This window comes from Galleria mellonella, unplaced genomic scaffold, assembly GCF_026898425.1.
Source record: "Galleria mellonella isolate WM207_F2 unplaced genomic scaffold, CSIRO_AGI_GalMel_v1 utg184, whole genome shotgun sequence".
In the NCBI taxonomy this organism is placed as follows: Eukaryota; Metazoa; Arthropoda; class Insecta; order Lepidoptera; family Pyralidae; genus Galleria; species Galleria mellonella.
Genome location: NW_026442025.1, coordinates 1,286,962 through 1,312,229, shown reverse-complemented (window position 1 = coordinate 1,312,229; position 25,268 = coordinate 1,286,962). Strand labels below are relative to the sequence as shown.

The 25,268-nt window shown below is 38.3% G+C and overlaps 1 protein-coding gene across 2 annotated transcripts in view; it reads right to left on the bottom strand.

Annotated features, from left to right (window-relative positions):
- The window catches only part of LOC113521010 (uncharacterized), a 397,978-nt gene that overhangs the window by 146,548 nt on the left and 226,162 nt on the right, over window positions 1–25,268 (bottom strand). The gene's annotated exons all lie outside the window — the stretch shown is intronic.

Sequence of the window (25,268 nt, the reverse complement as noted above, 5' to 3'; positions counted from 1 at the left end):
GAATAACAGCTGAGTCCTCAGGAATAGCAACGCATCGGGGGAACTGTATATTCTGTTATGTCCACAGTATTGCTTATGTCTATAAGCGATAACTATATACTTTCCATCAGATGGGCCGTCAGCTTGTTTGCCATTTTAAGTTGCATGAAAAAAATGAGCAGTCAAATCGCTACGAACGATCTCTTCCTGACAACCTTTAGATGGAGAAGAGTAATTATAAAAAAAAAACACTACTTTATATAGCCATAGCAAATTTTCTATGGCATAACTTTGAAATGAATAATAATTGTGACTTTTAAGTGACTTCCAAAGGAAGGAAATGCTGAGTAAAATTATCCGTTATTAAAAAAAAAAACGTTCGTTTCTTTAAGAGACCACCAACTAAACCGACTAAAGGGGCGTAGCAGCTACTGGTAAAAACCCCTTTATGGGAAAGGCTTATGTTCAGCTATGAACAGTCAACGACTCTTATGGGCATGATGTGAAATATTCCAAGCCTTGTCGAATAACGCCACAGATGGTTGCCAGTAAACCTAACTAACGCTGTCACCCCTAATCCTAAGCCAGTGTGCCTATCTGTATCAATAAACCTCAAAAATTCATTTCCAACTGTGGTTAGGTAATTTTACTGTCGGGATAAAGTTTGTCTGTTTAGCAGTTCTGACGAAGGTCCAAACCATTTGGCATAGGATATTGGAAATGTCTTCCCCTAATCTGATATACATGATATGAAATGATAATACCAGTGTTATTATGATTAATCCAACTTTAACTACTTGTGTCGTGTGACTTAGTTCACTTGTATGTGCTGAATTTATTTTGATATGTTGTGTTTATTGTAGTGAATATTCCTATAAGGTTTTCTATCTAAATGAAAATATAAAAAAACTTTATATTTTATTTAGCAGGCATGTAAATTTTCTTCTCTATAATTATATATCACACTCTGTTCCTTTTTAAAACATTACCTAAAACACTACATAACCTATTGTGTTTTTTAATTAAGTTTCACTTAGAAAGTTATTCAATTTCAAATTGCTAAATTTTCACTACAACCTTTATATAACTGCACAAAATTAATTCTTTCTCTCGTTTATACATATGCTTCGTAAAGAAAGCGTTTCATCTGAGTCAGTCATTTGAAAAAATTTGGAACCAAGTTTCAAATATAAATTTAATTATTAACAAGACCTTAAACTTAACTTATAACTTAAAAATAAAAAAAAATCTTTGAGGTTACTGCCAACTGGTAAGGTACCTATGTGAATTTTTATTTAAAAAAGAGTCTCTTTTTTTAATCAACTTTTGATTTTCACCACCGTACAATCCGCCACAAACTAAAGTTTCATCCCAATCATCTGGACGAGTGGCGGTCTTCCACCGTGCGTTTTTCATGGCACTTTCTTCCACGCACAACCATTCTTTGGAATCAACTTTCAGCAGCAGTATTTCCGAACCGATACGACAACATAACCTTCAAGAAAAGAGTATATTCCTTTTTAAAAGGCCGGCAGCACACCTGCAATGCTACTGGTGTTGTGGGTGATCATGGGCGGCGGTAGTCACTTACCATCAGGTGAGCCGCATACTCGTTTGCCCCCTGCGTTGTAAAAAAAAAAACTTATAATGGCAAACAAGCTGATGGCCCACCTGATGGAAAGTGGTAACCGTCGCCTATAGACATGATCAGTACCATGGACATAACAGAGTATACTGTTTCGCTCATGATACCCCCCATGCGTTGCCATTCCTGAGGACTCAGGTGTTATTCCTCTGTACCCAGTAAATTCACGCCATATCCCACCCTTCAAACCAAAACATAGTTTTTTACAAAGTTTTTGAATTTTAAGATTGCTATACTCTTACATGTATATGATTGTGTAAATCTTTCCCCATAAACTGCCATAAGGAACAGTCCTGAGCCACCTATATTCACTGGCTCCCTACAATGCATTTGAGGTCGCCCCTCCATCTAGTGGAATTATGTATAATTTGTTACTACTGCCTATTGTGCTGATTTGTGCTGTCTCGTATCGTTAATTGACTCATATCACTGATTCTTAGATTAATGAATGAATGAATGAATGAGTATACTTTATTTGCATTATACAATATAGGAAATAAGCAAGACAATTTACAAACACAACGATACAGTTGTATAAGTACAGTAAGGCGGTCTTATTGCTGAGAGCAACATTTTCAAGACAACCTTAGGGTAATGGACTAATTATTGCACAAGTGGGTATTGTATTAATGTAATATTGTTTTTTTCTTAAAAATCATGCATTTAATGTTTTAATGTAATAAGTACTGGTTTACAGGGTACAGATGAATAATATCAGACTCCTCAGGAATGGCAACGCATGGTGGGTATCATGGGCGAAACAGTATACTCTGTTATGTCCATGGTACTGCTCATGTCTATAGGCGATGGTTACCACTTTCCATCAGGTGGGCCGTCAGCTTGTTTGCCATTCTAAGTTGTATAAAAAAAAATATAAATAACTTACATGTAATTTGATCGAAAAATCTCGACTAGTTTCGGAATCAATTCCTGATCCTTAGTCATGAGTGACAGTGACGCGAGCACGAACTTAACTATGTATATAATGTACCTGATTGTTAAATATTGTATGCTTTAAAAATAATTTTGTATTATACCCATAAAGAATAATAAATAATAATAATGTATTATATAGTCAATGTATTTTTTTTTTAATTTCACCAAGTGCCTTGTACAAATTTATTCGATGTCAAACTGATAAACCCTTGTTACAACCTACATATAACTGTATTACTATATTAATTTCTTCGCTCGCTTGTACATATGAAGCTTTGTCGAGAAATAGTTTCTAGAGCTTTATGTAGCTAGTATTTCTCACAAAGGCATATCTCAATGTTGTAAACTGTGAAGCTTACACTTAGTTCAAGCAGTTTCACGATACCAACTTGCGGGACCGTGGTTATCCTTACTAATATCATAAATATGAAAGTGAGTTTGTTTGTTAGCTCATAGTGCCTTAACGGCTTAACCAATCGCCAAACTATATGAGATGGAGAAGAAATAAATTACTTTTATTCTCGTCAGCAATCATATTCCAGTCACGCAGACGAAGTCGAAGATAAATGCTAGTATATTATAACCAAAGAATATTTTTTGTTTATCATTCGAATCTATTTTATTTATATGCAACTTCTAATAAAAAGAGGTACTTAATTCACTTGCATTTTTGCACCTTGAACTTACTTGCATTCAAATTAAGGTTCTAAATTGATTTGTATTTTTATGTGAGTCCAAATAAATGTTTCTGCAGAAAGAAGTTTCATAAATGAATTACATTCAGGAAAAGATAGCGTATTTATCTGTTACTTTATAATCATGCATAATATGAAAAACCAGTCACCATTTTGGAAATTTTACTTCGAATTATCTTTAATTACAAAATAATCAATAAAACAACTCTCGACTACAACGCCATCTAGTATTTCCTGTCTAATTTACTGATCTTATTTTTACATTATATAAAAATTACCTTCTATTTCTTAATACAGGATGGAAACTTCATTAATGTGAATCTTCTGGGAATACCTGAAAAGACAGATATTTGTAAACCATTATTATATTGAGTTTTTTTACATAATAAATAATGTAATAATAAACACCGACCTGGGGCTAAGTTTTCGTAACGTATCAAATAAATAATTAAAATTAATTATATATTTCCACAGAAATGAGTATGTCTTATACTTTTCCCGGAATATAAAAATTGGCTTAATAATTTTATAATGAATTTCTAAATTGTTATTTTTTCTCAGAGATAATATTACGAGTATTATAAGAAGTGAGATGATTGGATTCCGGCATTAATCTGGTAACATAGGAGACTATAATATAAAGACAAGAATCCTTATTAATTTTTTATATTTCTTAATTATTCTATGTATCTATCCTATTTAAGAGCTGCGCTCTTGTCGGTGGAGCTCTTGCCACTCACTACGATTTTCTGTGACTCTCTTCACCTCTTGATACGACGCGACATCAACTCGTTCCTTGATCTGCCTGATGTAACTATGCCTTGGTCTACCTCTTCCCCTCCTTCCTTCTATCTTACTTTCTATTGTAATGTTCATAAGTTCGTCGTGTCGTATCAAGTGTCCCAACATTTTTTCCCTTCTGTCGTCATTATTATATATTATTATTATTATTATATACAAAATTCCGTGTATATTCATGCTAATGTACGAAGTGGTGGGAAGGGATTGTTAGTAAAACGGTCTACTAGTACCATTGCTAGTAATATAGGGTATATATATTAGGTCGACCTCCCTCGTGGTTTCCCTAGAAACTATAGTACTGAACTCCAGGTGTATTCATCACGATGGGCTGACTGACCTGCCCTTTCATTCTCACTTATCATCCCTCACCGGTATCCCGTTATATATATATATATATATATATATATATATATATATATATATATATATATATATATATATATATATATATATATATATATATATATATAAATGAAGCTGTATGTATTTAGGGGTGGGCCATCCTTATCATTGAGAGGTATGAAAAATAGATGTTGGCCGATTCTCAGACCTACCCAATATGCAGACAAAATTTCATAAAAATCGGTGAAGCCGTTTCGAAGGAGTTTGGTAACAAACACCGCGACACGAGAATTTTATATATTAGAAGGTAAAAAAGGAATCTCATAATCTAAGCACGCATTTGAAGGGTGGAATATGGCGTGAATTTACAGAGGAATAACACCTGAGTCCTCAGGAATGGCAACGCATAGGAGGTATCATGGGCGAAACAGTATACACTGTTATGTCCATGGTACTGCTCATGTCTGCTCAGGCGACGGTTACCACTTTCCATCAGGTGGGCCGTCAGCTTGTTTGCCATTCTAAGTTTTATAAAAAAAAGAAAAAACATTTTTCTTTGTGAATTAGCTAAACATACTCACTGACACTCAATTCCGCGTTCTAAAACAAGAGTTGAAAAAGCAAAATGCAACAACTGAGAACCTCTTTCATTTTTAAAGTCGGTTGATGGTAATCTATACGATTCGTTGCCGTGTTCCGTATTAATTTTGTGATCATTGAAATTGCCTTGTTTCTTTGTCGAACAAAACAAATTGTTCGCTGCGCAATCGCGAGTTTACATTAAAATATTTTCAATCTATAATGTACATGTTCATAAAAGATGTAGCTTTATTAATTTTTAGACTCTCGCGTTGCATGGATTACATAGAATAAGGCCTATTTATTACATATTAACTGCCTTATTCACAAAAACGAGAGGGAGACTTTGTATAAAAGTCGTTTGCTTAGGCACCTCTGTCTCATTCGTGTTTCTACCGTGAAACAGTTGTTTGCATGGCTGTGTTTCGGTTTAAAGGGTGGGATGTGGCAGCGACTTTACAGGGTACAGAGGAATAACACCTGAGTCCTCAGGAGTTCCCCCTGGAAACCATCGTGATTCATTACCTTGAAATTCGTCACGATGGAACATCTGGTGGGTTACTCTTGAAATACATTCCAATAAATCTATATTGAAATTGCGACATTTCGCACTCTCGATTTGCAATACTAGCGACTCATTGATTCCAATGACTTTCATAGCTCGTCAATGCAAACTATTGTAAATCGATCCCAATTATAACCTAACTCCTAACTGTCGTTTCATGAGAGCAGTGTAAAATTGTCATTGGCAATAGATTGGATTGATATTAGACTCAAGAGTAGACCTACTGACCTGGGGGGAAAGGAATTGTTAGCAATGGAGCAATGGAGATGGCCCCATTGCTAGCAATATGCCCTATTAGGTCGACCTCCACGTGGTCCTCCCCCTGGAAACCATCGTAAACAATTCTTTGTTGAATTCGTCACAATGGACCAACTGACCTGCTTCATTATCACCTATCATCCTTCACTGGTACTCCGCCAGATATACCGATAGCATAGACTTAATTACTATTTCATTATGACCCATCATAAAGACTCAATTTAGGAAAGTACCACCTTTTTTACCAAAAGTAGACTTTGTACCAATGTCGTTTGCTTGGCTACCTCTGTCCCATTCGTGTTTCAACCGTAAAGCAGTTGTGTTTGCATGGCTGTGTTTCGGTTGGAAGGGTGGGATATGGCGTGAATTTACCGTGTACAGAGGAATAACACCTGAGTCCTTATGAATGGCAACGCATGGAGGGTATCATGGGCGAAACAATATATTCTGTTATGTCCATGGTACTTCTCATGTCTATAGGTCTCATGTTACCACTTTCCATCAGATGGGCCGTCAGCTTGTTTGCCATTCTAAGTTGTATAAAAAAGTACGTTTTGTAACTTAACCCATTTAGGAATCGAATCCAGGATCTTATTACGCAAAGCAGAGTGTTTACGCTACGCTACGATTTGATTTTTATACACTGTTATCCTCGACTCGCACCGCAGAGGCCAAATCCTTTGGCGAGCGGTTAAACTGTCGAGGAGTTATAATATAATTCCGTGTACAGTGTGCGCGGGACGTCAAATTAGCGTCCTCCCGTGACCGTATTTGTACCACAGTGCAAACAATTTATCTTTATAAATTGACATGCACAAAGAACCTTTGCCGCTGCTACCAAGTTAGACAACTTCGCCGTGCCGCTTGTTTCTATGGCGATAAGGAATAATGGTTGAGTTTATATGACATTTTAATGACTTTGAAGGTGTAGTTTTATATATATTTAACACTGCTTGAGCACTCATAGTGCTTAATAACTAGTTTAGTTCATTTCATTTATTTCATCATCATCATCATCATCATACCAGCCTTTAACTGTCCACTGCTGAACATAAGCCAGTCTTGTTTTATATTTAATTGAATTTTGTAATAAAGAATATGCAATTGTAAATTTAATTTATTATATTAATTATATTATGACATTTATATACATATAATCTGTAGTCAATGTTGTGTACGCCTGCTATGGGTATGTATATCAGCATGCTACATAAGAAATGTTATTTTAATTTATGTATAATATGTATACTGTTGGTGTGTCTAATTCGAAATAAATAAAATAAATAAATAAATAAGCCTCCTCCTTGGTGGGCTTTACCAGTAGTTGCCACGCTTGCCAGGCGGATTGGCAAATTGGTGCAAATTTTACATGAATTAAAAAATATCACATTATCTACGTGTGTTAAAGTCGAGTATGCTCGACTAGTTTTGCGTGCTCAGCGTGCTGTGACGCGCGGTCAGGCTTGAGCTTGTCATGGCCGTTTAATATTAAAAATACTCTAGGACGCGTCTGAAGGTGATTATTCCCAAATCGGTTTATAATCAACGAAATTAAAAGGTAAAAATATGAACAATACAACCGAATTGAGAAAAAGAATTGAGGGAAAGGGATTGTTAGTGATGTGGTCTAATAGCCCCATTGCTAGCAATATACTCTCTCAGGTCGACCTCCACGCGGTTCCCTCTGGAAACCATCGTGGTTAATTCATATCGAATTTATCATGGTGAGCCAATTGATCTGCATTCATTCTCTACCTATCATCTTCCACTGGTGCCCCGTTGGTGTATACCGATAGCGCGGGCGGAGATACCATTCCATTTTCACCCATAAAAAAAAAGAATTAAAAACTACCTTCTTTCTTGAAGTCGGTTGAAAAACTAGGCCACGCTCTCAATTGTAATAATCGTTAATGCCACCACATAGTGGGAACTCACCGTGGAAAAGTTGTACGGGAAAGTTATTGAAACACAGATATACATATACACAGATGGAGTTAAAATAGGAAGTTGCGTGCCCGCGTACGTGTTAAGGAAACGTGCGCGACGTGACAGTGCCAGGTACAGACGAGTGTTGTTATAACACGAGAATGGTTTTGTAGCGTGACATCAGTAAGCGAAAGAGTAATATAGTATAATAGTACTTCATTAGATGAACAAACACACATACGTACTTTGTTTCACTCCGCACTTCGCAACTAAGTGTGTTATAGTCCAGTGTTCTTAAAAGATAAACGCTCCCTTCTAAGTGAATTCAGACTGGTGGAGATTCCAGATTCGTCTCAATCTTTAAAAGCTATATATATATAGCTTTTAAAGAATTTATCCCTAAATATATATATATATATATAGTATAAAACAAAGTCGCTGTCGCTTTCTGTTTTTTAATACACTGATGCAAGAGGAAGGTAAAGCATGGGGGGTATCATGGGCGAAACAGTATACTCTGTTATGTGCATGGTACTGCTCATGTCTAAAGGCGACGGTTACCACTTTACATCAGGTGGACCGTCATCTTGTTTGCCATTCTAAGTTGTATAAAAAAAAATACATGTATAATATAGTAGAGAAACACTGATAATTTTAGAGGTTTCTAATGTGATGTGATGTAACGTTCACCCGTGCGAAGCCGGGGCGGGCCGCTAGTTTACTATATACAAATATGTAAAAAATATAATCTATCTATTATATACACACCAAATTTTTGTGTATATTTCATGATATATTCGTCAATACTGAACACATTTTGTTTCGAAAAAGCAGATATTTTCAGATTTTTTTTACAACACAGGGGGCAAACGAGCATGCGGCTCACCTGATGGAAAATGGTAACCGTCTCCTAAAGATTATTTATTTATGTATATATTGTATGTATGCATATATTTATTTATTTAATATATTATGTGTGTGTTTATGTTATGTGAATTAATTATTACTTTATTTTTCCTCTATTCAAAAGTGCACCGCCTACGTATGTCTCTGTTCGCCCAATGGTTGACTGGTAGAGAACACCGTCCGGTGTTAAGTCCGTCAAATGTACATAGAATTTTACTGTGCATTACAGTTTAAATAAATAAATATATTTATGAGGAACAAAATTATGATTTTTATGTTTGATTATTATAATATATTTATTTATTTATTTTATATATTATTTTAATATATATATATTTACCAGAGGGAGACTTTGTACAAAAGTCGATTGCTTGGGTACCTCTGTCACATTCGAGTTTCAACCGTGAAGCAGTTGTGTTTGCATGGCTGTGTTTCGGTTTGAAGGGTGGGATATGGCGTGAATTTATTGGGTACAGAGGAATAACACCTAAGTCCTCAGGAATGGCAACGCATGGGGGTATCATGGGCGAAACAGTATACTCTATTATGTCCATGGTACTGCTCATGTCTATAGGCGACGGTTACCACTTTCCATCAGGTGGGCCGTCAGCTTATTTGCCATTCTAAGTTGTATAAAAAATATACATATATTTATTATTGTAAATATACGATTCTTACAGTATATTCGGGAAAGTAATAGTTCCCCATTCATTAGTGCGTAATCATTTAAAAATCCCTCGACCGTTAATATTATGTAAATATACAGAAATCCCATCTCACGATGTCCGTTTACGCTAATCCCTAGAGCAGCTCAATCGATTTTAATAAAATTTTGTGTATTTTTTTTAAAACACGGGGCAAACGAGCATGCGACTCATCTGCTGGTAAGTGACTACCGCCGCCCATAATCACCCACAACACTAATGGCATTGCAGGTGTGCTGCCGGCCTTTTAACAAGGAATATGCTCTTTTCTTGAAGGTTATGAATTCGTATCGGTTCGGAAATACTGCTGCTGGAAGTTGATTCCAAAGAGTAGTTGTGCGTAGAAGAAAGTGCTTTGTTACTTCAACTCGACAGATAGGAAAGTAGCATTGGTGTTTATATTAAAAATAGAAACATTCTTTATTCAAGTAAACTTAATTACAAGCACTTTTTAATAGTCATGCTTTACGCCTCTATTGCCCATTTTTGGTTTTTTTTTTTTTTTTTTTTTACAACACAGGGGGCAAACGAGCATGCGGCTCACCTGATGGTAAGTGACTACCGCCGCCCATGATCACCCACAACACCAGCGGCATTGCAGGTGTGCTGCCGGCCTTTTAAAAAGGAATATACTCTTTTCTTGAAGGTTATGTTGTCGTATCGGTTCGGAAATACTGCTGCTGGAAGTTGATTCCAAAGAATGGTTGTGCGTGGAAGAAAGTGCCTTGAAAAACGCACGGTGGAAGACCGCCACTCGTCCAGATGATTGGGATGAAACTTTAGTTTGTGGCGGGTTGTACGGTGGTGAAAATCAGCAGCAGGTATCAATCCGAACAATTCCTCAGAACACTCCCCATGATAAATTCGGTAGAAGATGCACAGAGATGCAACATCTCTGCGCAGTTTCAGTGGGTCGAGTCGGACAGTAAGGCGTTGACTATCGATAATTCGAGCCGCCCGACTTTGAATGCGGTCTAACGGAAGGAGTTGGTACTGTGGCGCTCCTGCCCACAGGTGAGAACAGTATTCCATATGCGGCCTGACTTGGGCTTTATATAATTTCAGGCGGTGTTCTGGCATGAAATATCGTCTCACCCTATTGAGTACTCCTAACTTTTTGGAAGCTATCTTAGCCTTCTCCTCCAGATGACCGCAAAACTGGACGTCGCAAGATATATCAACGCCCAGAATTCCTAGACTCGACTTTTTATCAAGGGAAGTGCCCTGAAAGTGAGGAGATACGACAAACGGCGTCTTTTTTGCGGTAAACGCGCAGACTTGTGTCAGACTTGGTTGCAGACGAAGCTGGAGCGGGCCGCTAGTGATATTTTAAATATGAAAATGTGACGTTAGACAAAAGATCTGATACACAAAAGGGCATCGCGATCACAGAAACTGAGAGATATAAGTCTAATTCATGTCAAGTTTGTTGGCTGGCAATATTTACTTGAGAAATCCAATATCTCAACTGAGTATTTGATTTTTCACTCGAAGTTGTCGACAGAGACTAGCTCTCAAGTTATAGGTTACATTCTGTAATTTTTTTATATGCTTAATAGTTTGTATTCACACAAATTCATTTTTTATATAGTTAAACTTTTTGAAAAAATCAACATCTGAGTTTCTTGTCCGTTCTTCTTGACTGAAATTGCATTTCAAATGGGCGGTAATGAAAAAATGACTTTTCATAAATTCTTAAATTTAAATTTACTTAAATAACAATATTTCTTTCTTTCTTCTTATATATATAAATATAAATAATATATATATATATATATATATATATATAAAGAATAAATATACTGAGTAGAAGTCGCATATATGTTTTCCTTCATAAATACAATAATACCGACAAAATATACTTTTCAGCTGTGTGCTCCCAGCATAACAAGCGGTCACTCTTTTCTTTCCTGTGTGTCGTAAGAGGCGACTAAAGGTATAGATAGCAGCGTCCCTACTAAAACATCTCGGAAGCCTAACTGCGGTTACCAATCAGTCTGTCAAGCGTGACAACTACTGGTAAAATCCCTCAAGGCTTATGTTCAGCAGCGGACAGATAAAGTCTGGTATGATGATATATGTGATGATACTCGTCAAACCTTGCATAGGTTGAAAGAACTCATACCAATTTATTCGAATTTAACAAATAATTTTAAAAATGATGACATGACAGTATATTTTATGTACTCTGTTATGTCCACGGCACTGCTCATGTCTATAGGCGACGGTTACCACTTACCATCAGATGGGCTGTCAGCTCGTTTGCCATTCTAAGTTGTATAAAAGAAAATTACACGTGCTATATGGCATGGAAAAGTTTAGAGACTAGTTTTAGTTCCAATCAGTGAATATATTCTGGTCTAGCAGATGACGTCGCGGGTAAAAGCTGGTACAACAAATATTGCGAAATTATATATATATATATATATATATATATATATATATATATATATATATATATATATATATGAACAATAAATAGCTAATGCTTTTTTTATGCAACTTAGAATGGCAAATAAGCTGACGGCCCACCTGATGGAAAATTGTAACCGTCTCCTAAAGACATGGACGCTACCATGGACATAACAGAGTATACTGTTTCGCCCATGACACCCCCCATGCGTTGTCATTCCTAAGGACTCTGATGTTATTCCTCTGTATCCTGTAAATTCACGCCATATCCCACCCTTCAAACCACAACACAGTCATGCAAACACAACTGTTTTACGGTTGAAACACGAATAGGATATTGCGATAAGGCCGCCCATTGTTTTCTCATTGTGATTATTTCTTTTAATTGTTTATATTTATAATAAGTTTACTACTGTAATCTTTTGGAGGAAACAATAAAGAGTATCTAACTATCTATCTATATCCATAGGCACCATGGAAATTTTACAAACATTTAAACTCCGCTAAACTGTCCTAATAACTCTTATCTGAGCAGCTGCATGTAATGACTCTACGTGTCCTCCTAAACACAAAATTACACGAGTTAGCAAGCCACTTTCCATAAAGAGACCTCCTCGTGGTCTCTTTAACACTCTTGTATATTTATGTGCCTTACGAACCATATTTTAAATACTTGATACGTTACACGTGAAGATACGTAAGTTGGTGTTATAAATTATTGTTACCTTTCAAAATTTTTTTTTTATCTATGCACCGCCATTTGCTCTCTCCCTGTTTGGCGTAACGGTTGACTGGTAGAGAATGCCATCAGGCATTAAGTCCGCCCCGCAGATATATTTTAATGCGAGTAAAAGTATAAATATAAATAAATAAATAAGTGGTATTTTTATGCAACTTTGAATCCTTAATTATATTACTATACATATTTAACTTTATTATCGAGTATTATAAATATAGAAGTGAGATGTACACATATTGTATGGAATAGAGAAAGGAGTAAATACTGGGAGATTTTGCCAATAGTTGCCTTGCTTGGCACTTGGCATGGTGACAACAACAATTATATAATAATTTATATCAATTTTATTTATAAATATAATAACGAGAATCAATTTCATTAAAAAAAAGAAATTCATTAATAATTTACACTCTACAAAAATTACTTTCCATAAATACATTCCATCCAAAATTTTGTTACCGCGTTAATATACTTTAAAGTAATTTATTAACTCGCGGTCATCAATTTTTATAACCAGATTACGTTACGCAAATATTTACTTTATTTTTTACAGATTTTTTTCTTTGAACAGTATTTAGAATAAAAACTACATGACTACTAAATGAGACTACATGATTAAGTTGAAACATTAATTTCCATCAATAAAATCCAATGAGATTCAAGCCCATATCTCCCTGCTGTTAAAAATCTAAAATTCCCAAATCCAACCTGGATCAGCATTAAAAATATTTTCAAATGTGATCTTTAAAGTTAAATTTAAATCACCATCATCGTCAACATAGAATATTCTAAGTATATTCTAAAAATACTGGAATCCAGTGAAGCAGTAGCTCAGCTGGTAAGAGTACTGGACCCGCCATAGTGTAGAAGGTCTAAGGCCTATCGGCTCCGAAATTTTGCATTCAATCAATAATTTATTCAAATATGATTTTCTAATTTCAAATTTTATTATATGTATAAAAAGAAAGTACGTTACAGTATCGTGTATACGTATTTTAATTTTATGCTATATGCTCCCGGCATAAAAAACTGCCCCTTCCTTTCCTATGAGCGTTGTAAGAAGTGCATATGGGAAGTTATTGCGCCCCTCTTAACACGTTAATCGCCACGATAATATCAGAAAAATTATCCATGGTTCTGTTCATGTCTATAAGCGATGGATATTACTTTTCATCAGGTTGGCTGTCAGCTTGTTTACTATTCTAGGTATCATAAAAAAGGTTCAAGGAATTTGTTAACACAATTCCAGTTTTGTTGCAGACGTGACGTGTTGACATCTTCGGTTTCCATTGTCTATTTGGATTTGTAATATGCATACAATGGGGAAACAATGGCTCCGTTTCCTGACACGTAAATAGGAGAAGGTGTCAAAGGAAAAAGCACCGTAATGGAAAACCGAAACAATACAGACGCAGGAAATTCGTGCGTGTCGATAGACGAAATTCGTTTATGTTTTATATTTTTATCGTCCATGATGTAGCAGGTATATGAATAGCAAAATGTTCTTCGTACGTAATATATCTGGTAGTTTTACTGAGGACAGTCTAAGCGTTTATAAATGAATTTTGTTCAGGAATTGAAACGCTTAAAAACTCTGCTAAATACAATAATTGCAAAAATATAAGGCTTTAAAATGTAGTAGATGTTTTAGACATACACACACTGTGCCATTAGACACGTAGACCGTGCCATCGTCTTTATGAAACAAACTGGAAAACAAGCACACAATCTGTCTGATTTTAAAAAATAATTACCCTACTTAAATACACTATCGAGACTTAATGCGATTAAAAATTTACAGGTAAACGTCGGTATTATATTATTTACCTGCAGCCTTTTTTGAAGACACCTAAATACGCTAATTTAAAGCTATCAATAATTTAATTTTTAGTCACGAACCAAGACTAAAAATATAACGGATCTAATATATGTTTCATATAAAACTTTCTCACGTCACTTAACTGCACAATTTGCATCAGCATCTCCATATAGATCACTTTTTTTCGAGGTAGATGTTGAGCTACCACCAGTGATTTTGTCTTCGCGCCTTACTTTACATGATAATTTTTGGGTTTCGGATTTAATTCTCTTTCGAACTAATTCAAGAATCTATTTTCTAAATGCATGTCTGGGCGTTCTGGATTGTGCCATAAGATATTCGTTTTGCCTGGTTCCTCAAAGCAAGGAAGGTGTTCAAGCATGAAGACTAACCAATTAGTATAATTGTGTAACACTTATTATTATGAAGATTACGCTGGATTATCATCTTCTTATCCTTATTCCAATTATTTCAGGTCGGAATCATACGACTATATTTCCTTTTTCATTTATTTCTATTCGCATTAATTTCCGTAATCAATGAGGACTTGAAATGCATTGCAAGAAATCAGTGGATGCAGGTGGCTCAAGATCGTTCTTTATGGCAGTCTATAGCGGAGGCTTATGTCCAACAGTTGACGGATAATAGCTGAAATGGCGAAATAATTACTATTACTTTTCGCAAGTCACAATACATTATTTTCCCTTTACAAAATTGCCGATCATAAATTAAACTAATCACAAACTCTAGAATTAATTAGAGCCATAAGTTACGAATTGTTTATTAATCCTGATGTTGTAACTTTAACTAAAGCTTTGCAGGTCTAGTTGCGAACTAATTTCGGTGCTTGATCAAAATTAGGCCATTCCTAATTGGCTGGACGAAAGTAGTCATTAACTGTATTCACTTTAAACAAACTGTATAAATAATTTGCCTCTGCAGATTTCAGATGCAGTAGGAATGTAATGGGACATTTCTCTTTTTCTTCCTAAGGAAATGCTTAGAATTTAGAAGAACAAAATCCAATATACCGGTACAATGTTAAAAAAGATGCGAGTCTTTATTTACTTATTTATTTAACACTTTATTGCACCAACATTACAGGACTTTTATTTTGATAGATGAAAATGGAATGGTAACCCCGCCTGCGCTAACGGGATACGCAGGCGGAGCACCAGTGAAGGATGATAGGTGATAATGAAAGCAGGCCAGTTAGCCCATCGTGATGAAATACACTAAATTTAATCACGATGGTTTCCGGTGGGAACCGCGTGGAGGTCGACCTGATAGGGTTTATTGTTAGCAATGGAGCTAATGAACTCCATTACTAACAATCCCTTTCCCCCCTAACATTACAGAGTTTGAAGAACAATTTTCAAAAAATATAGTGTAGTATTAAAGACGGTCTTATTGCTAAGCAATTTCTTCCAGACAACCTTTGGGTAGAAAGAATTAAAGAATAAATAGGTAGGTGGCGCGTAAAAAAAATAGACTTGCAAAAATAATATAAAATAATAAATATCTGTGACACATACAAAAATAAACACATTTACTAATAGACTAAGATCCCGCCGCTGACATTTGCTGGTAAAAGACTTTTTAAAAGACACTAAACTCTAGGCTGCAGCTAACGGTAAACAGATAAACCAGGTGTATAGTATTATATTATCATCTTTTATTTAAACTAAGTTACATTGAAAATTCTAATATATCTGCAAAGGTCGGCGGCAGGATCTTAGGTTATAAGAATTCCATCCAATGAATGAATAAATGAAAATCCTTCTGAAAACCCTTCGAAGAATGATACAGATTATAAAGATTTACACATAAACAAAATAAACACTTTTTTTTGTATTGTATTAACCGTTAACTGTCCACTGCTGAACATAGCCTTTCTCATAAGGGAGGATTTTGCCACGCCTGGCACGCGTGTTGGCAACCGCAATTTGATTTTTGGTGATATTTTAAGAAGGACGCTGCTGCCATCCCTCCACCTTAAGCTCCCTTAGTCGCCACTTAGAACACCTGTGGCCTATTCTATGCCAGAATCTACATGGCTATACTTAATTGCATAACCTCAATTACATAAAATCAATATAAAGAGCCAACAATAGTTGGCCTTATCGCTAACTAGCAATCTTTTCCAGGTAACCTATAATTGGTCAAAGGAAATTAGTGGGAGGAAAGGGGTTTTAGTAATGGGGATTATTAGTTCGGCTTCATTACTAGCAATATTCACTCATATATCACATCAGGTCGACTTCTACGCAGCTCTCCCTGGGAACCATAGTGGTTAATTCTTATAAAATTGGGTCAAATAACCTTCTTTAATCCTTATGTCATTTCTCACTGATATCTCATCAGTGTACACCAACAGCACAAGCGGGGTTACCATTTCATTTTCACCAATAAAAGAAAATGGGAAAATAAGACTATGTACAGGAAAAACATGTACATCACTGAATATTACAACACCCATAGCACGTACTTGTCTTCGACCCCGCAATTTTACTGTCATATCACCTTCAAACCAAAACCCAATTTTTTGGCAACATATATCCGAAAAGAAATAATCATGCGGATGATTTTTGTATAAGTCTTCCTTTAGTAATTAATTTCCTGAATGATACAGTGACTAAGTCCATGTGAGTTATAGAAGAAATAACCCTTGGGATTTTGGGAGTTCGATATCCACTTCCATCAGTGGTCGATGAGTTTGCAATCCGATTAATCTTTTCCCTTTTATCCGAGTGCGAAGTTAAAGTCAGCCTGAAAGGGTAATCATCAATATATATATATAAACGTGGATGTGTGTGCTTCTTTATGGCGCTTTAGAGCCGAAACGCGTAATCCGATTTCCAAAGTCCCATGATTCTAAAAACAAAGGAATCGTCCGATCTCAAGTTTCAAATCCTTACTAATATTATAAACGTGGAAGTGAGTTTGTTTGTTAGCTTATATCGCCTTAACGGCTTAACCAATTGTTATGAAATCTGGTATGTACCTACTATATAGGATAAGAACGGATATGGTTTACTTTTTATCCCGGTCAGGAAACATATCCTGAGCACGCGGATGATGTCCCGGATAGTTATTTTTATAAATCCGCTACAAAATGAAAGAATTCCTTTCATCATCATAATCATATCAGCCTTGTCCACTGCTGAACATAAGCCTCCCACTTAAGGTTTTGCCAGTAATTGCCACACTTAGCAGCCAGATTGGCAACCACAGTAGGCGTAGCTGAGACACACATACGTGAGTCTATTAATGCCTAGTTGTGGCCAAGACTTGTATAGTACTTTTCTCAAACAATGCGCGGAAATCAAAAACACAATTTTACTTTTTAAGTTCAATGATGAATAACGAACAATAATATTTTTTCACGCGCCGTTAGGTTTTGGAGATATTTTAAGAGGAACGCTGCTGCTCATCTTACTTAGTCGTCTCTCACGACACCCACGCGAAAGGAAAGGGTGGCTTATTCTATGCCGGGACCATTCCATGCTGAGACCATTCGTCCTATTTCTAATTGATTAATGATAGTTTAATAGGGTTTTCGTATTTTTTAGTCTTTTTTTTATATTCTTTTAAGGTCCGTTAATTAAAAGCTTTTCAATCGACTTCAAAAAAGGAGAAGGGTCTCAACTCGGTTGTATTTTTTTTTATTTGTTGTCTCATAATTCTGTCATTTATAAACCGATTTGGAAAATTATTTAGTTATCTAAAAGAGTATGGTTACACACTGGTCCCATTTTTCTTTATATCAATTGATAAAAAATTGTATTAAATAAATGTTTTTTTATACAACATAGAATGGCAAACAAGCTGATGGCCCACCTGATGGGAAGTGGCAACCGTCGCCTATAGACATGAGCAGTACCATGGACATAACAGAGTATAATGTTCCGCCCATGATACCCCCCATGCGTTGCCATTCCTGAGGACTCAGGTGTTACTCCTCTGTACCCTGTAAATTCACGCCATATCCCACCCTTCAAACCGAAACACAGCCATGCAAACACAACTGCTTCACGGTTGGAACACATATGGGACAGAGGTACCCAAGCAATCGACTTTTGTACAAAGTCTCCCTCTGGTATTAATACAGATATTATCATATAATCAAATCAGCCTGTCCACTGCTGAGCACAAGCCTCTCCCTATATATTTTCAAACCCAATTTTAATTTCAACCCGCGTGGTATACAATCATTGTGGCGTTCACGCTTACTTCGCTTTATTTATTACGGACAAAACATAATTTCTTGAAGAAAATAAACGATACACTATTAAGAAGCACTGCAATGCCGTGAAATAGCTAGTCTGTGCGAAATAATAGCGCAACGACAGAGAATAAAGCGTTGTGAAGGGTGACCATGCTGCATGCTCTGAGACGAGACATTTCCAAAAAAAAAGCAAGTCTAAAATGTGTCGAAAATATAAATTATTATTTCTATCGTAAAAAATCTGTTTTTATCTAAACAAAAGAAAGTCTGTTTTATTTAAAATAAACCTTTTATTTATACAAAGTAATGAATTTTATTACAATAGTTTATACATTGTGGCATATAAAATTACAAATAAACATTATTACACCGACTAAACAATATTTAATGACTTTGTAGATACAGTTTTATTAAACATTGTTTTGATAGACATTGTTTTGTTTTTATAGTAAGTATACTTTTTTACAAAAAAATTAAGAAATAAATTTCCTTTAAATACAAAAGTTATTAACCTGTTATTCGTTAAATTATAATTTTATTAATATTGTAGCAAGTTTTCAAACAAAATAATGTACTATTGTTTTAAAGTTACACGCCAGTTATTTACAACTTTTCACATTCTAGGAATAAGGTCACGACTTGAAACAGCGTTTAAATAACGGGAACTCACAAATAAATGATCAATGCAAACAACTCGTTCTTGAAATGTATAAAATAATGAGTAAGACTTGCATACGATTATATACTTTAATACATTCACATAAGGATTACTATTTCACGGCAGAAAAGTAACATAAAACTACGTGCACACGTTGTCAACAAAGGTCACCTTATTTCAATACCCACATACCGCATTGGCAAATTCCCATTAATCCTAATTCAAACATGAATTGGCACTTTCGCTTTTTCAATACGAAGGATGGTCTGATATATAGTAGGAGTAAAGTGCCAATTTGGACAGTATTTATTGATACTATCGATAAATAGTTAAAATAACCTGCTAGAGTAGGGGGAAGGGAATGTTAGTAATGCGGACAACCAGTTATATTGCTAGCAATAAACCCTGTTAGATCTACCTCCATGTTGATCTCCCTGGCCTGAAACTAGCGTGCTGAATTCCAGGCGTGTTTATCACGATGGGCTAACTGACCTGCCTTTTCATTCTCACTTATTCAATTAGTAATTTGGAAATATACACCAAAATAATGCAATGATGCGAAACATATAAATATAACACTCAAAATTCAACCAAATGGAATACACAACTAAGTCCCAAATGGGATTTATGTGGATGTTTACGTTCCCAATATATTTGTTTATAAAGTAATGGATTTTATGTGTCGAAGAAGTGACACGTGTCGTATTGGTATTGTTATATATAATTTCGGTTATATAAATACGCTTGCGACCTCGTGTATTTCGTGTTAATTCATTAAAACCTGCCCTGTGGTTTCTGCTTAATGTATCCATAGACTTACAGATTGTTTTTTTTTCAAACTATATCTAAAACTGGATATAGTTTTGTTATATAAATAATATAATTATGTTTATTATTATTATTATTATAATAAATTCTCTTTCTAATGATTTTTTAAACCTCGTACGTACCTACTTGTATTTTTTATTACTGTACTTGAGTTTAACCTTTAATTATGGTCACGCACTGTATTCTGTAATAAATTATGTAAAAGGTTTGGCTGGCCAAAGCCAGTATGTGCAAAAAGCAGCAACCTTTCTATCATCGTCATCATTCCAGCCATTATCCGTCCACCGCTCGACATAAGCCTCCCCCATAGACCGCCATAGAGAACAGTCCTAAACCACCTACAGCCACTGACTCTCTGCAATGCATTTGAGGTCGTCACTCCAGCTATTGCTCTCTCCATAACCCAGTGAGTAATTTCAAAGTTTTACATACGGGGAAATGTGTAGGACCATGTTTTAGTTTCTAGCATACTGATACCTAAATGTAAAATTGCATTATAGAAATAATAATATAAATATAAACTAACTAAATAAAAACATTTCTAAGATATACATAATAAATTAGAAAGATCCAAAATATATTTTAACAAATGGCATAATTACAAATGAATATGGTAGTGAATAATTGAAGTTGCATTTAGCATTAGACATTGAATTTAATATTTGGGATTGCCTAATGCAAGATAAGCTTGTACTGATCAATTATTCAACAAAATCTAAAATGAAATAACCTGCAAGCAATTCTGAAGATATAGAGACTATTAGAATATTTTACTTTGTTAAACCACTGTGACTTCAAACATAATAAAACATAATGAGATATTTCGTAAATAATTAAAATATTTAAATTTAGAACTACGTTAATTCTGAATTCAAATGTTTTAAATATAATAGATTAAGTTTACGATTTGGAGAGAGTTCAAGAGGAAAATGGCATTCTAATTAGAAAAAGGGAGAAAATATTGATTAAGTAGATTTTTCTCTCAAATAAGCAATTTTTTACCTCTCTAAGGAAAACGACAATTACAATCACAACAAAATTAATATAAAAGTTACTAAAAAGAAATAAAATTCTGTTGACTGTAAAAAGAATTAACAAAAATTGGGTAAAAATCAACCATAACCCAAAAATATACAGATAGAAACCTACATTTAGCAAAGAAGTTTCATCAAATTTTCTCAAGTATAGTGACAATGAGCGGAATAATTAATAGGAACCATAAGAAGCCATTGGAATCATAATCTTACCTATTCAAAGAACCGATGACAAAGAAAAGAATAGAACCGAAATATTAGAAAGGGGAGACCATCAACTAATGGCGAAAATCAGGTAGACTAACGGCGTGACGACAAAGAAAATGAATGGCAATGGATCCAAAAGATTAAAAACAGACATTGGCAGGCATTTTTTTTTTTTTTTCTGAATGTGTTTGCTGTTGGCCGTGTGTGGCCTTTACAGCTTCACCGGACGCGAATGCAGGGGCGAGTGCTGATGGCACTCCAAGCCCGCGAGAGGGGAGCGACAGAGGTGTCGACTCTTTCTTATGGACTGCGGTGTGTGTGTGCGCCTAAGGGCGCCAGAGTGGCTCGGCCTCGGCTTAGGCCACCGCACTTCGACCCCCGTCGAGGGACGGCGAAGGGTCGGTACGTCTGGGTGGGTGAGATTGCGACGCGGTTGTTATGCGCTCGGGCGCAAACCTGATCGCGCGCGGACCGTGTGTCGCGAGGGTTCTTCGCCCCCGCCGGCGGGGGCGGTGTGTGCGATGTGAGGGTGTGTTTGTAGGGGCTCTTGTCGAGGGTTCCGCGGTAGGTAGGGAGGGAGACGCGTTTGCCGTCGTAGTTGGATCATCGGGGTCCAAGAGTGCGTGCCTCGGGCGACGACGTTTTGGAGCGACGTTCTCTATGGGGGGTTTGTATTTGACCGCTCTTACTATGAGCGGATTTGAATGGGACTCGGCTGAGGCAAAGTAGCGTCGAGACGCTTGCTTCATAAATTGCCTTATAGTGGGTATTTTGAGGTCGCGGTGTAGATCCACGTTGCGCACGTACCACGGGGCGCCCGTGGCCCGTCGCAGAAATTTATTTTGCACCACCTGAAGGGGGTGAAGTAATGAAGGAAGGGCGTGGGCGAAGACGACACTAGCGTACGTCATCACCGGTCTTATACATGCTTTATAGAGCGTCAGCTTTGCGTTAAGCGACAATTGGCTGCGCTTGTTAATAAAGGGATGGAGGCGTCCCAGTATAAAATTGGCCAGGCCTCGGACGCGCTTAAGATGAGATGCGAAACTCAACTTGGAATCTAGTGTCACGCCTAGGTATTTGGCTTCGTTCGTCCAGGGGACGGGCGTGCCAAACAGCTGAATAGAGGCGGGAAGGGATGGTTTTCTTTTGGCCGTGAAAAGCACGGCGGCGCTTTTATCTGGGTTGACTTCGATGCGCCATTTTCTGAACCAGTAGGCCAGCTCGTCCACCGCCCGTTGAAGCCTGTTGGCTGCACAGGCGGCCGACGTGCTGTCCACATATAGGGCTGTATCATCAGCAAAGAGGGCGATTTGCACTCGGGGCTGACGCGGGATGTCGTTGGTGTACAACGAGAAGAGGGTGGGGGAGAGGACAGCGCCTTGAGGGACGCCGGCTCTAATCGGTCGTGCGCTGGAACGCACTCCATTGACGCGATAGCGATATGACCTATTGGACAAGAAGGCTCGTATGATGTGCACGAGCCTGTCTGGCACTCCCATCTTGTGCAGTTTGAAAATCAAGCCGCTGTGCCAGACTTTGTCAAAGGCCTTCGCTACGTCGAGAAACAGGGCACATGTGACCCCGTTGGATTTCAGGTGTCGGGCGTTGAGGACGTGTTCTACTACACGATGTACTTGATGAACAGCTGAGTGCTTGGCTCTAAAGCCGAACTGCTCATCGATCAGGATGCCTTTGGACTGTAGCCAGTCTTTCAGGCGTGCGAGTATTAGCTTCTCATACAGCTTCCCCAGCGAGCTGAGGAGACTGATGGGGCGAAAACTGGTGGGAAGGGACTTATCTTTCCCAGGTTTGGGAAAGCCTACGACATCGGCTTCTTTCCAAGCATCTGGAAAGATGGCATTGGTAATTGCCGCATTGAAGATCGCTACTAGAAGTAGCAGAATGGTTTCTGGCAGACTCTTAAGGAGTCTGTTAGAGATACCGTCGGCACCGGGTGCCTTTCGGTTGGGGGTTCCTTTGATGAGTGTTCGCACCTCATCCAGTGTAACGGGGGGGAGTGACTCTACTGGAGGGATCGACAGGATTCGCTCCACCTCGGATTCTACCTTCTCTAGATGATCATCGGGCACCGGAAGGGTACTCGGCATGCATTGGGCCTCTAGGCTGTCTGCTAGGCATTCAGCCTTTTCTTCATCAAATAAGGCCGGACTGTTGTTTGTTCGGACTAAGGGCGGAAGGTCGGAGTAACACTGGTCTGTTTTGAGGGTTTTGGCTACTCGCCAGTACGCGGTATGGCAGGGGGTGAGTTCTTTGGTGAACTTATCCCATCTGTCTCGCCGAAGTTCCGCTATGCGACTCTTTACTTCGCGCTGTAAATCTCGCAGGCGGGTTCGGTTCTCTTCTGAGGGATAGCGGTCATACGCTCGTGTGGCTGCATTCTTAGTGCGCAGCAGAGCCCTTACATCATCAGGCAGGTTCCATCTACGGTCGCCCGTATCCGGAACCTCCCTGGAGCAGTCCTTGACTGCCGACTGCAGGTGCTCTGTTAGCGCGTCAATGGCTGTAGTCGTCTCCTCGATAGATTCGACTTCGTCCGGGATGCGGTCCAGTACCGGAGAGTTAGTCGACTCGAGGACTTTCTCGAGCCGGCTCCAGTCCGTGACCGTTTTAAATTGAGGCGCCCCGTCTGCAGGTGGGCCTAGCGAGAATGTGACGGGGCGGTGGTCGGAGATGAGTTCGGCATGGACCTCCATAGAACTCAGCCTTAAGGCTACGTTCTTTAGTAGGGCCATGTCGAGGATGGAGGGCTGATGAGCAGTGTTTGCCGGATAGTGCGTGAAGTGCACTGGGGGAAGGATGTCGAAACCCATGGAGAGCGAAAGGCGTTCCAGGGTGAGACCGTTTGGGTTCGGATAAGCACAGCTCCAAAGGCTGTGCTTGCAATTTAGATCTCCGGCAATAATTACCGAATCCCCCAGGTCCATGAGAGCTTGGAGGTCGGCCCGGAGTAGCTTTTTGGAGGGAGAGAGATATGCCGATGCTATATAGATCGGTCGGTGGTCTGTCATCGCGAGGAGGCATATCGAGGCTTCCATGTTTACGAGCGGAGGCGTGTCGATCGGAATGCACTGAAGGGACCTTCGGTAATAAATTAACGTACCGCCGCCGCGACTGATGCGGTCATTGCGTACGATATTGTAGTTTGCGATTCTTGGACCGCGTGTTGAAGGCTTGAGGAAGGTCTCCTGTAGTAGGAGAACGTCCACCTGATGGACGGTGAGAAACTCACGGACTTCGTCTCTTTGCCCTTGTAGTCCGTTAGCGTTGAAAAACGCTAACTTAACGGACCGAGGTTTGCATCTTTTCGCCCTTAGATCCATAATTAATTGTTAAAATTGAGGATGGCGACTAGTACGCCGATGTGCTCGCAGACGGCTGCGAGTCTTTCTTGTGGGTCGTTGACTGACCTTAATTTGGAGGCCAGGGCCGTAATCTCGCCAGCGTCGATGGAGCTGGCGAGTTTCGCTACCAGTGCGAAGTCGGCTGCGAAGCTTGAGCCTATGTTCGTTCCAGTTTGCGGGGCGGGGCGCGGAGGAGCGGGCGATGCCACAATCTTGGCAAGCGTGGGAGCGGTTGCAGATGGCATGGTGGGTGAGGGGGTCGCCTTGACGACCGGAGGTCGCACCCAAGCATTTTTTGGCGGGGGAGGTGGTGCAGCTGAGGGCTGCGGGATAGTAGGGGGCGCGGGGCGTGCTGCGCGGGGTGCCTGAGCCTTTGTGGCTTTTGCGGAGGCCTTGTTTTGGCCGGGACGGGGAGCGCGGGGACATCCGCGGTAGTTAGCTGTGTGGCCCTGTGTGCCACAGAGTACACAGCTAGGTGGGGTCGGGGTGCCACTCACGCGAGTGCATTGCTTGGTGCCGTGGTCTCCCAGGCACTTGACGCAACGTTCGCGCGCGTAGCAGTTTCGGGCGGAGTGCCCATAATTTTGGCAGCGGTGGCACTGCCCGGGGTAGGTCCGCTTATTTGGCGGTTCTACTGATAGG